This window comes from Arachis stenosperma, chromosome 7 (assembly GCF_014773155.1).
Source record: "Arachis stenosperma cultivar V10309 chromosome 7, arast.V10309.gnm1.PFL2, whole genome shotgun sequence".
Classification (NCBI taxonomy): Eukaryota; Viridiplantae; Streptophyta; class Magnoliopsida; order Fabales; family Fabaceae; genus Arachis; species Arachis stenosperma.
Window position 1 is genome coordinate 52,098,036 of NC_080383.1, and position 12,760 is coordinate 52,110,795.

A 12,760-nucleotide genomic window follows, 5' to 3' on the forward strand; every position below is an offset into this window, starting at 1 on the left:
GAACCTCATCCTCGTTGGGAGCAGGAACAATCTTTCCCTCCGCAACAACGTTATCCGTACTAAATAAGCTCAGATCCAGGTCAGGAGCAAGAACCCGGACCTGAGCCTTCAAATTTTCAAACATAGCATCCATACCCTTAGCCACATGACCTTCTAGCTCGTAAAAATCATCCTGAGCAGATTGTAATCTCTCCTTTGTCTCCACAAGCTCGGCATATGTCCGAGTATAATTCTCCGTCGCCGCCTTCGCCATCTCCTCAGATGCTTTCGTTGCCGCCACAGCCGCGGTAGCTTTAGCTTTCTCCTTCTCCAGAGACGCCTCCAGCTCAGTAATCCTAGCAGCCTTCAGTTCACTAATCCTCTCGAACTCAGACTGAGCCTTCTCAAGTCGGGAGCTGGTCGCACCAAGGGGGGATTTCTTGAACTCCCGGGCAATAGCGGCATGAAGACTAGCCATCCGGACACAACTCCGCGCCATATACTGAAAATGATGCTCCATAGACACATCATCAGTAGAAATAAAGGTCTGAGGGAGAATATGCTGTTCAATCCAACCAAGAGCGTCAAAATCCTTGTCATTAAAACCCGCAAGCTCTTGAGAGGTCTTCTGTTTCTTGGGAGGAGGACCCGAGGACGAAGGCGGGGAAGAGTGACTGGGTCCAAAGGTCGGAGGATCTTGATTTATAGCTCGGAACTGGGGAGTCGGAATAGCCTTCGACCGAGTAGTGACACCCACGGTAGTCTTCTTCGGAGAAGGTCGGGCAGAAGCCTCAGCCTCAATATTCCGAGCAGCCACAGACTTCTTCGTCCGACGAAGGAACTTCATAGAATCCGTCTGAGAAGACATCTCTGCAAAAATAAAAGAAAAAGGATCACCAAAAACAGAAATTCCACCAAAACAAAAAACAAGCAAAAATACTCTCGGAGGGTCGGGAACTACCTAACTCGGAACGGAGAAGGCTTGGATCCCCCAACATTTTCTTCGTGTCCAAGTGAGGTGCCCGACCCCATAAACTGCTTACCACACCCACAAAAGCCTGCTCCACCTCATCTAGACTCTCAAGGGTATACTTAGTAGACACTACTTTCTCCTGCCAACAAAGAGGAAAAGAAGGCTCCCCACCCTCATCCAAAAAGAAAGGTCGGACGTCTCCAATAGCCCGGACCTTGAAATAGAAGTTCTTAAAATCATGAAAGGACTCATCATACAGGGTGCAAAACTTCCTTCCCTGGTTAGCCCTAAAAGAAACCCAAGATACCTTCCCTCCACCCGACCCTGGCTTTGTCAACACAAACAAGTAGGAGAAAAGAGAAATAGAGGGAGCAACGCCCAAGAACTGACACAAAAGTTGAAACAGCTTTAAAAACGCCCAAGAATTTGGATGGAGCTGCGTAGGAGCAAGATTACAAGACCATAACGCCTCAGACTCCAGATCGGTGAAAGGAAGTCGGACACTCAGCTTAGAGAAAAAACAATCATAAGCATAAAAGAAGAGCTTCTCGGAACTATCTAGGGGCGGGAAGCACACTCTCTCCTCAGAATCCGGGGCTACTAGTTCATAATCCCTCTCAGACTCTCTATTTTCACATATGCTACAATGCCTACGGAACCTAGCTAAATACTCAGAATCTACCACAGAAGGGACTTTTAGAGGAAGAGGGTCTACCCAATCAAGACCACATGGAATTTTAGTCGACATCGCTTGAAGAACCTTTCGAGACATAAAATTCTTACCTACAAAGAAGAATACAACAGCAAGCAAAAATCACATAAAGAAGACAGCGAAAACCCATTCAGCAAAGCAAGAAACAAAAACCCACGAAGTAAATGCGGCAACCCGGAACAAAACATGCCAGAGAACAAAAAGAGCCCCCCCCATATACAAACAACAAGCAATGGCGGCGCCTCTTTTCGGGGCAACCCAGGCATAAAGAAAAAGAAACAAACAAGAGCCACACAAAGAACAGAAGCACATGTACACAAGAAAAGAGAAACATGGGAACAAACCTGGAAGAAAGAAACGAGGACGACGAGCTCCGAAGCAAGGAGAACGACGACACAGAGGAAATCCCAGAAAGACACACGGAGAGATTCGGGGAAGTAGAGCAAAGAGAAAGAAGAAGCAATGCTCGAAAAGGTAGTAGAAAAACAAAAACGCAGAAAAAGAAGAAAAGGGGCAAATAAATAAAGCCTTCACAAAACCCGAACGGAAATCGAGGAGAAACGGTAAGATGCAATAAATGCAGGAACGGCCATTTTTGAATTTTGAAAAAACTACTATGCCCGAGCTCGACCTTCCAAAAAAGGACGAACTCGGGCAGGGGCACTGTTCATACCCTGACCGGGCTCCTCCAACTCGGAGAATCCATAAAAGGTCCGACCTCGTCCTAAGGCTCACGCCTCAAGGTCGGACCTCGGACAATAAAGCAAGGAAGGCCCATCAAAAGGAACGCAGCCCAAAGCCTAAAGGCCGAAAAGGCCTAGAAAAGGCGGTTCCACAAAGATAGAGATAAAACTCCCAAAAAGATAAGATAAGATAAGAATATCTTATCTAGGGAAGATCACGACCAACTACTATAAATACACTGGAGCACCCAGGTATGGCAATTCATTCCAAATCTACACATATCTGCTTGAACCCATGCTAACTTAAGCATCGGAGTGTCATTGCAGGTACAACCACCAACCATCCCACATATCAAAGCTCGGGTCATCGAACCCCCACCTCGGGCCTCTCCAGACGACCGAGCTGCACGTTTCAGGTAAACCCCCGGAACAGCATCCATTCATTATCATGCTACTCATAATTCACTTTCCATGATTTAGATTTAGTTCTGAGAGAGGTTCTCTCCTCTCTCTCTTAGGATTAGGATTAGGATTAGAAATTAGGATTTTTAGAAATTAGGATTTAGGACTTCTCTTAGCTTTCTAGAGTGACTCTCGATCCAGGTTCAATATTCCTATTTTCTATTTAAATCTCTCTTTTATATTTTGATTACTCTGAAGCTTTTATTATGTTTGATTGATGTTGCCCAATTAGCTGTTGATGACATTTTTATTTAATGATATTTGAGGTATTTTAGTTTATGATTGTCCCTTTTTATTATTCCCAATCTGAGGATATTGTTATTCTAGTAGATTTAGTTTTTCCCCTTTTGGTTTTGGTTAAATAATTGGTGACTCTAGAGTTATCAAACTCATTGTTGATTGAAAATTGGAATTCATCCACTTAACTTACCTTCATAGTTAGAGGTTAACAAAGAGGGAGAAAAATCCAATTCTCATCACAATTGATAAGGATAACTAGGAAAGGACCTCCAGTTCTTATATCTTGCCAAAGGTTTATTTTACAGCTATTATTTTATTTTATTTTACTTATCATATAATATATTCGCACCTTACCTCCTAAACCCTAATTTACAACTCATAACCAATAATAAGAACATACCTCTTTGCAATTTCTTGAGAAGATGACCCGAGGTTTAAATACTCGGTTATCAATTTTTAAGGGGTTTGTTACTTGTGACAACCAAAACGTTTGTACGAAGGGATTTCTGTCGGTTTAGAGACTATATCTACAACGCGACTATTTTTATGAAATTCTTTACTGGCAAAAATTCCAACGTCAATGGCTCACCATTCGCTTCCAGAAAAAAAGGATGAGCTCCCTCAACAGCTCGAACCTTGAAAAAATAATTCTTAAAATCCCTAAAGGACTCATCGTACATGGTAAAAACCTTATGTCCCTGTGCAGATCTAAAAGAAACCCACGAGGCTTTCTTTTTCGAAGAAATTCTGGGCTTAGTTAAAACAAACAAATAAAGGAAACGAGTCTGAGAAGGGGTAACATTCAATTCTTGACAAAGAAGTTGAAAAATCTTAATAAAGCCCCAGGAGTTCGGATGAAGCTGGGACGGAGCTACATTACACGACCACAACAAGTCGGTCTCAAACGAAGTAAAGGGAAAAGTGATGTCCAACTAGCTGAAGAAATAGTCATAAGCATAAAACAAAAGGCGCTCCCCCTGGGTCAGGACAGGGAAGCAAACCCTTTCCTCGGAGTTAGGTGCCACCAACTCATAATTCTTTTCCTGATCTTTACTCTTACAGAGACGGTGATGTTTCCTAAGCTCCACACAGAATTCAGCATTGACCACAGAAACACACATCAAAACAAAGGAGTCTAACCAATCGGATATACCCTCAGGAATCTTAGAGGACGTCTCTACAATATTTTTGCGAGAAGACATAGGCAACTAGTCCTACAAACAAGAAAAGGAGAGTGGATTACTAAAAACATCTCGAACGAAATCAAAACAACTCAGCCAGCACAGTCCAACACAGTACAAACAGCAAAAAGAAACCCCATGACCCAAACCAAAAAGGTCCAGGGGCATCTTTTGGAGGCAATCAGGGAACAAAGATTCAGGAAAATCTACAAGGCTAACTGGTGGACGAAATTGTGATCCTTTTTCCTTGTAATTGGATTTTAGAAATTGGCACTAGTGAACACAACTCCGTTCAACTAACCAGCAAGTGTACTGGGTCGTCCAAGTAATACCTTACGTGAGTAAGGGTCGAATCCACAGAGATTATTGGCTTGAAGGAATCAATATTTATTTTATTCGTCTTAGTCAGGAGAAGAAAGAAAATTGTTTGGATTACTTGAACAATAGAGTTACTTGTTTATAAAGGATTGTGGAATCTGTTGGAGTTTTGGAGATGCTTTGTCCTTTGAACTTCAACTCTTCCTTGAGATCCTCTTCTCACACGCAAGATCTATCCATGGCAAGCTCTATGTAGGGTGTCACCGTTGTCAATGGCTACTTCCCATCCTCGCAGTGAAAGCTAATGCTCACGCACTCTGTCACAGTACGGCCAATCACCGGTTGGTTCCCGCTTCCTACTGGAATAGAATCCCTCTTTTGCGTCTGTCACTAACGCCCAGCAGGTTGCAAGTTTGAAGCACGTCACAGTCATTCAATCCTGGAATCCTACTCGGAATACCACAGACAAGGTTTAGACTTTCCGGATTCTCATGAATGCCGCCATCCATCTAGCTTATACCACGAAGATTCTGTTGGGGAATCTAAGAGATATTCATTCATTCTGATGTAGAACGGAGGTGGTTGTCAGGCACACGTTCATGGATTGAGGAAGGTGATGAGTGTCACGGATCATCACCTTCTTCACAATTAAGCACGAATAAACATCTTGGATAAGAACAAGCGTGTTTGAATGGAAAACAAAGGAATTGTATTAAATCATCGAGACGCTGCAGAGCTCCTCACCCCCAACAATGGAGTTTAGAGACTCATGCCGTCAAAAGTATGTAATTCCGATCTGAAAATGTCATGAGGTACAAGATAAGTCTGTAAAAGTTGTTTAAATAGTAAACTAGTAACCTAGGTTTACAGAATATGAGTAAACTAAGATAATTGGTGCAGAAATCCACTTCTGGGGCCCACTTGGTGTGTGCTGAGGCTGAGACTAAAGCTTTCCACGTGTGAAGACCTTTCTTGGCGTCAAACTCCAGGTTTTGACGTGTTTTGGGCGTTCAACTCCGGATCATGACGTTTTTCTGGCGTTTAACTCCAGTCAGCAGCATGTACTTGGCGTTCAACGCCAAGTTACGTCGTCTATCCTTGCGCAAAGTATGGACTATTATATATTGCTGGAAAGCCCTGGATGTCTACTTTCCAACGCCGTTGAGAGCGCTCCAATTGGACTCCTGTAGCTCCAGAAAATCCATTTCAAGTGCAGGGAGGTCAGGATCCAACAGCATCAGCAGTCCTTTTTCAGCCTAAGTCAGATTTTTGCTCAGCTCCCTCAATTTCAGCCAGAAAATACCTGAAATCACAGAAAAACACACAAACTCATAGTAAAGTCCAGAAATATGATTTTTGCCTAAAAACTAATATTATTTTACTAAAAACTAATTAAAACATGCTAAAATCTACATGAAATTACCCCCAAAAAGCGTATAAAATATCCGCTCATCACTAACTCACAGCAAGAACAAAGAGAAACCCTTTCTCAGAAAGCAACATCCCAAAAAAGAAAAAAGAAAGTCATTACCACCAGAAGATCATCAAGATAGCTACCTTCCAAATTCACAGTCTTAGCTTATCAACAAAACAAAAAGCAAAACAACGTGAAGATCAAATGAGCCACCAAAAGAAAAAGTTCTTCTACGGGATTCATCAGCAAAAAAGCTAATCAACATGCGGGAAAAACGTCAAAGGAATAATCTTCTGGAAAAGTAAGCAGGTTCATGCAGTCCACAAAAGAAGAAAAACAAGTAGCATGAACCCTAGAATACAGAGGGGTCTTTTCAAAAAGCAAGAAAAAATCCCTCGAACAATAAAACAAAGCAGGCGCACAGTGATACGAAAAGGATCAAACTTTCCAGCATGTATTTAAAATCAAAGCTTTATAAAAAAATCGAAGGTAAAGTAACGAAAGAAGTTAGGGAGCAGAAAGCAGGACCAACCTGGAGAAAGGGGAAAAGCTTGGAAAGACTGAAAGACGAAGCAACGAAATACGATCCTCGAAGCAAAAGCATCAACAGTTACCAAGAGACATCACTAGAGAAATGCAAAAACGCAAATTTCAGAATGAAAACAGAAAGGGAGAAAGAAAAGGGGAAGTTACAGCAAAGAAGCAAGAGGAGAGAAACCGTTTTTGTGAAAAAGTTTAAAACGAACAAAGAGACGGAGCATTAAAAGAATTAATGAGGTTATTAAACCCTCACGCATTCCCAAAGCAGAGAGACGCGCATTTTCAAAAGAATAAAATTCAAAAGAAACGTTCCGCATTCAAAAGGAGAACTCTACAAAGAAGAAATCGACAAAATGCTCGAGTTTGGCTTCACCCGAGAAGGCCCGAAGTCTTACAAACTAAAGACTCGACCTCGAAAGGAAGACCGAGCTCGAGCAGGGGCACTGTTCATACCCTGGGTCGAGCTCTCCGACCCGGGATGTTCTACCGACAAAGCAACCAACCTCTTCAGGTCAGAGACAATCAGACCTCTCCTCAAAGAGCTCGGCCAAACTACCAGGAGAGCCCAATAAAGGGCCCAAATAGAAAAACACGACCCGAATCCAAGGGCAGCCCAAGCTTATAGAGATAAAGGTGGTTCCCTTAAAGATAAGATAACTAACTTATCTTATCTAAGGAAGGTCTCTCTACACCATTATAAATACACTGGAGCACACAGGTATAACTCATACTCTGATTCTACTCAATACCTGCCTAATACCCTTGCTAACTTAAGTATCGGAATCCCTTGCAGGTACCCCCCACCCTCCGGGGACGAAGGAATCAGCACCACTATCAGGCCCAACAAATCGGACACAACAGCTCCGACCAGTACAGAAGATCTCGTCCGAGATCAACCTACAGTTTCAGGTAACCCTCAGAACACCTACTCTTCAATAATTTTTTAATTATTAAATTGTGATTTTACCAAAATTTTTGTTAACAATTATTTTTATATTTTACTATTAATTTTTTTATATCAATATATATTATTTTAACATTAAATAAAAAATCTTACCACTGTTAATATTTATAACAATTAATATTGATATTGAAAAATAATCTTCCTAAAATTTTTATTTAATGTTAAAATAATATATATAGATATCGAAAAATTAATAGTAAAATATAAAAAAATTGTTAACAAAAATTTTGGTAAAATTATAATTTAATAATTAAAAAATTATTGAAGGGTATTTTAGAAAAAAAAAATAATAATTATTAATTTTTTAAAAAAATATAATTTAATCAATAAAAAAATTTATTAAAGGGTATTTTAGTAAGCAAAATTTAATTATAAAAAATAAAATTTTTGCTAATGGGTATTTTTTTAAAAAATAATTTATTTTTTCTTAAAAAATGGATAAAGTTAACATTAGTTAACACAAAAATTTTAAAATGAATTAAAGAGGAGAATTTTAAAAAATTAGAAGGGAGAGGTATGTACATTTATAAAATAGAGGAGAGGAGAGTGCCATTTTAGTATCTCGCAGAGGAGGGGAGTGTAATTTTCTCTAAATCTTATGAACCAATTTGAGACACCATATTAAACACAATTAAATGATGTTCATATTGAATAATCAGTTGCTAAAGACTAATGAAGTGTATTTCTAGAAAATAAGGTGACTAAAATAATTATTTTAAAAAATCGATCATGAAATTTATTCATTTGGCTAATTTTAAGGAGAAAAAGAGAATTAATTGATGTTTAAAGTAAGCAAGACCTTACAATTTATTTTAGAGATTGAAGCAACAATAGTAACAATCAAGTCTCATCCCATTAGGTAGAGTCGGTTACATAGATAAGACAATGCCATTACATCCTATTATGTACATATCTACAATGAGATTGTTGACACGTAAATCTCTTTTAACTACCTCATAGTCTTTTCAGCTCTTCCTCCACCATTCACCACATTCTTACTTTCTATTTCATCCACCCTCTTAATCGGTGATGGAGAGGGAAACGACGGTTTGAAAATTAAGCAAAACAATTTCTTCGTTAGTAGCATAGTCCAAACCGACAAGTAACACTCCCAATCAAAGTTTAATTCAAATAAAAATAATCGAGAGTAATTAAATCTCGGGTCATCTTCCCTAAGAACTAGTGACAATAAGTACATAAAATTGGTTGTGAAATCAAGGGGTATTCAATAATGAAGTAACAATTAAGAAATAAAAGAACAATCAAAATTGTAACTAATGAACTAATAAACGAATTAAAGAGTTATCTATGTAATATATGGACAAGTAAAGTTTTAAAATGATTGAAGTGTAGTTCAAAACATAAATGGAACCTTGACTTGGGATGAGTTATGGAATTTCTTTCTTGCCATAACCACAACTATGGTAATTCTGATGGATTAATCTCACCAAGTCAACCCTTAACATCGAAGAGTAAGTCAAGTGAGCATAATTGTTATTAATCCACAAATCCTAAATGTCGGACATTAATAACTAACAACCCAAGAATTATCACTAAATGTCGGACATTATGACTCTAGTATTCCATATACTCATTCCCCAAGTCAAGGAATGAAAATCTACCTCATAATCAAAATTGACATTTCATCAAACACATGGTAGGCATATTCACAAAACATGGCAAAATTGTGAAAATGCTTGAAACTAAGAACAAATGAACAAAATCAACAATGGCAACTCAACAAACATAAAATAACCTCTAAACATCAAATTCATTAACTAGAAATCAAAATTGCAAAAGCACATATGTGTTGATAAAGGAAATTAAAATATACTAGAGTGTAGAACAAGTAATGTAATAAAAGAGAAAATTAAGAAATACTTACAATAGAAACAAGCTAAAATCCAAGATCAAAATTGAAAAATGTAAACTTGAAGTATAAATCCTAACTAAACCCTAATAAAATTGAGAGAAAACCTATGCTAGAACTACCCTAAAACTAACTAAAATTATGCCTAAGTGTGTTGTGTAGTGTATGGTATGAATGGGTGTGTTGTATGGTTGCTAGCCCCTCCTTTATTAGCTTCAAACCCTTTAGAAATGGGCAAAAAGCCTCCCAAAATAGGAGTCACGTGACTTTTTAATGAAGTCACGCGCAGGGACTTGTGCGTACGCATGGGTGTGTGCGTACGCACACTTGCTGAATTTTCACTTGTGCATATGCACAGGAAGTTGTGCGTATGCACACTTGACTGTGTACTTCTCCTTTGTTTTTTTTCATGTTTTCTCCCAATTACATGCTTCTATTCCACTCTTATCAAGCCATTCCAACCTATTATACCTGAAATCACTCATCAAAACTATCAAGGCATCGAATGGAATGAAAGTGGAATAAAATTGATTAAAATAAGCACAAAATAGCAAGTTTTCATAATTGGACATTGACGTTGGGATTTTTGCCAGTAAAGAATTTCATAAAAATAGTCGCGTTGTAGATATAGTCTCTAAACCGACAGAAATCCCTTCGTACAAACGTTTTGGGTGTCACAAGTAACAAACCCCTTTAGGAATTGTTAACCGAGTATTCAAACCTCGGGTCATCTTCTCAAGGAACTGCGAGGAAGTATGTTCTTATTATTGGTTACAAGGGTTGTAATCGGGATTTAGAAGGTGAGAAGCAAGTGATTTAAATGACAAGTAAAATAAATGGCAATTAAAAATAAATAAATAACTGTAAAACAACTTTTGGTAAGATAAGGGAATTTAGAGGTCTAACTTAGTTATCTCTCTCAACTATAATAAAAGTTGAATCTAAACTCCACTTGGTCAACCTTTACCAGGGCAAAGGAAAGTCAAGGGACTAATTAAATTGACCTTTGAATCCTAATTATTTCCTAAGAAAAGGTTGGGATTATTTAGGTTCAGCTCAATTAGCAAGATAACGATTATTAATTATGTTGAGTTCAACAACTGTTGAATTACTAAATTCTTAATCAGAACCAAAAGGGGAAAAAGTAAAATTGCTAGAATAATAAAAATATTCTCAAATCATGAACAATGATAACCATAAATTAACAAGAGCAATAATAAACTGAAAATGCCTCAATACCATTAATTTAAATAATTATCTGTAACATGGAATAATTCATAAATTAAATTATAAAAGTAAATGATCAATTCAAATGCTGGAGTAAATAATTATAGAACTAAAATAAAAGAACATTTAAAACCTGGATCCAGAGTTACTCTTGAAACAAGAAGAAATCCTAAATCCTAAAAGAGAGAGAGAGAACCTCTCTCCAAACTAGATCTAATCATTGAAAACTAAAATTATGCCAGCCTCTCTGAAATGGATGCATTCCCTCACTTCATAACCTCTGGTCTATGCTTTCTGGACTTGGATTTGGGCCAAAAAGGGCTTTAGAACTTGCTGGGGCGTGTTCTGTAATTTTCTCGTGCATGGCCTCTGTCACGCGTCCGCGTGGGTCACGCGGTCGCGTCATTCGGAGCTTTTCCTTGCCACGCGGTCGCGTCAGTCATGCGACCGCGTCATGTGCGTTCTGCTTAAGGCGCGCGGTCGCGTCAGTTATGCGGCCGCGTCGCTGCTGATTCGTGCTTGGCACGCGATCGCATCGTCCATGCGATTGCGTGGATACCAGTTTCCTTAAAGCTCCGTTTTGCTTTCTCCTTTCCTTTTAGTATGTTTCCTTTTTCATCCTTTAAGTCATTCTGCCTTAGAAAATCTGAAACTGCTCAACACACTAATCACGGCATCGAATGGAAATAAAGGTAATTAAAATAATTAATTTTCAAAGCTTAGAAAACATGTTTTTCACAATATGACATAATAAGGAAAGGAAAGTAAAACCATGCAATTAATGTGAATAAGTAGGTGAAAGATTATATAAATCACTCAAATTAAGCACAAAAGAACTCATGAAATATGGGTTTATCAGACATAATAGAGAGAGAAAACACAAAAGCATGCTATTTAGGTGAATAAATGTGGGTTTATATGATGAAATCTACTCAAATCAATCCAAAATTTATCATCAAATGTGGATTTATCAACCGGGTACTCTACTAATCTTCTTTCCACATGTCCAAGCCACCTGAGACGAAGTTTTACCTTCTTTTCTACAATCGGTGCTACTCTAACTTTCTCTCTTATCTTCATTCCTTATTTTGTCCATATATGTGTGACCACTCATCCATCTCAACATTTTTATCTCTGTCACACTTAACTCATGTTCATGCTCACCCTTTGCGGCCTAACACTCTGTTTCATACAACATAGTTAGTATAACAGCAATGTGATAAAATATTCCTTTAAGTTTAGAGGTACTTTTTTGTAGCATATAAAACCAGACGCACTTTGTCACTTTGACCAGCCCGTTTGTATCTGATGTTTTACATCCTCTTCAATTTATCCATTATCCTATATTATACGCCAAAATACTTAAAACTCACTTGTGGTTGGATGGTTTCTCTAATTTTCACTTATGCACTATCATTTTTTTCTTGCCTTCCAAATTTACATTCTATATATACTGTCTTACTATGACTTATGCTCTAACTGTGTCCCTCTAAAGTTCCTTTCTACAACTCTAGCTTTTAATTTAATCTTCTCTTGTTTATCCTATAAGGACAATGTCATCGACAAAATGCATGCATGGTGCACGAATTTGTGATTCGCACAACTAACCAGCAAGTGCACTGGGTCGTCCAAGTAATACCTTACGTGAGTAAGGGTCGATCCCACGGAGATTATTGGCTTGAAGCAATCAATGTTTATTTTATTAATCTTAGTCAGGAGGCCAATAGGATTAAAAGTGAAATTACTAGATTTGATTATAGAAATAAAAGAGAATAACAGTGTTACTTGTTGTGCAGTAATGAGAAATATGTTGGAGTTTTGGAGATGCTTTGTCCTTTGAACTTCAACTCTTCCTTGAAATCCTTCAATACACGCAAGGCTCCTTCCATGGCAAGCTCTATGTAGGGTGTCACCGTTGTCAATGGCTACTCCCCATCCTCTCAGTGAAAACGTTCCTATGCTCTGTCACAGCACGACTAATCATCTGTCGGTTCTCAATCAGGTTGGAATAGAATCCATTGATTCTTTTGCGTCTGTCACTAACGCCCAGCCCTCAGGAGTTTGAAGCACGTCACAGTCATTCAATCCCGGAATCCTACTCGGAATACCACAGACAAGGTTTAGACTTTCCGGATTCTCATGAATGCTGCCATCAATCCGGCTTATACCACGAAGATTCTGATTAAGGAATCTAAGA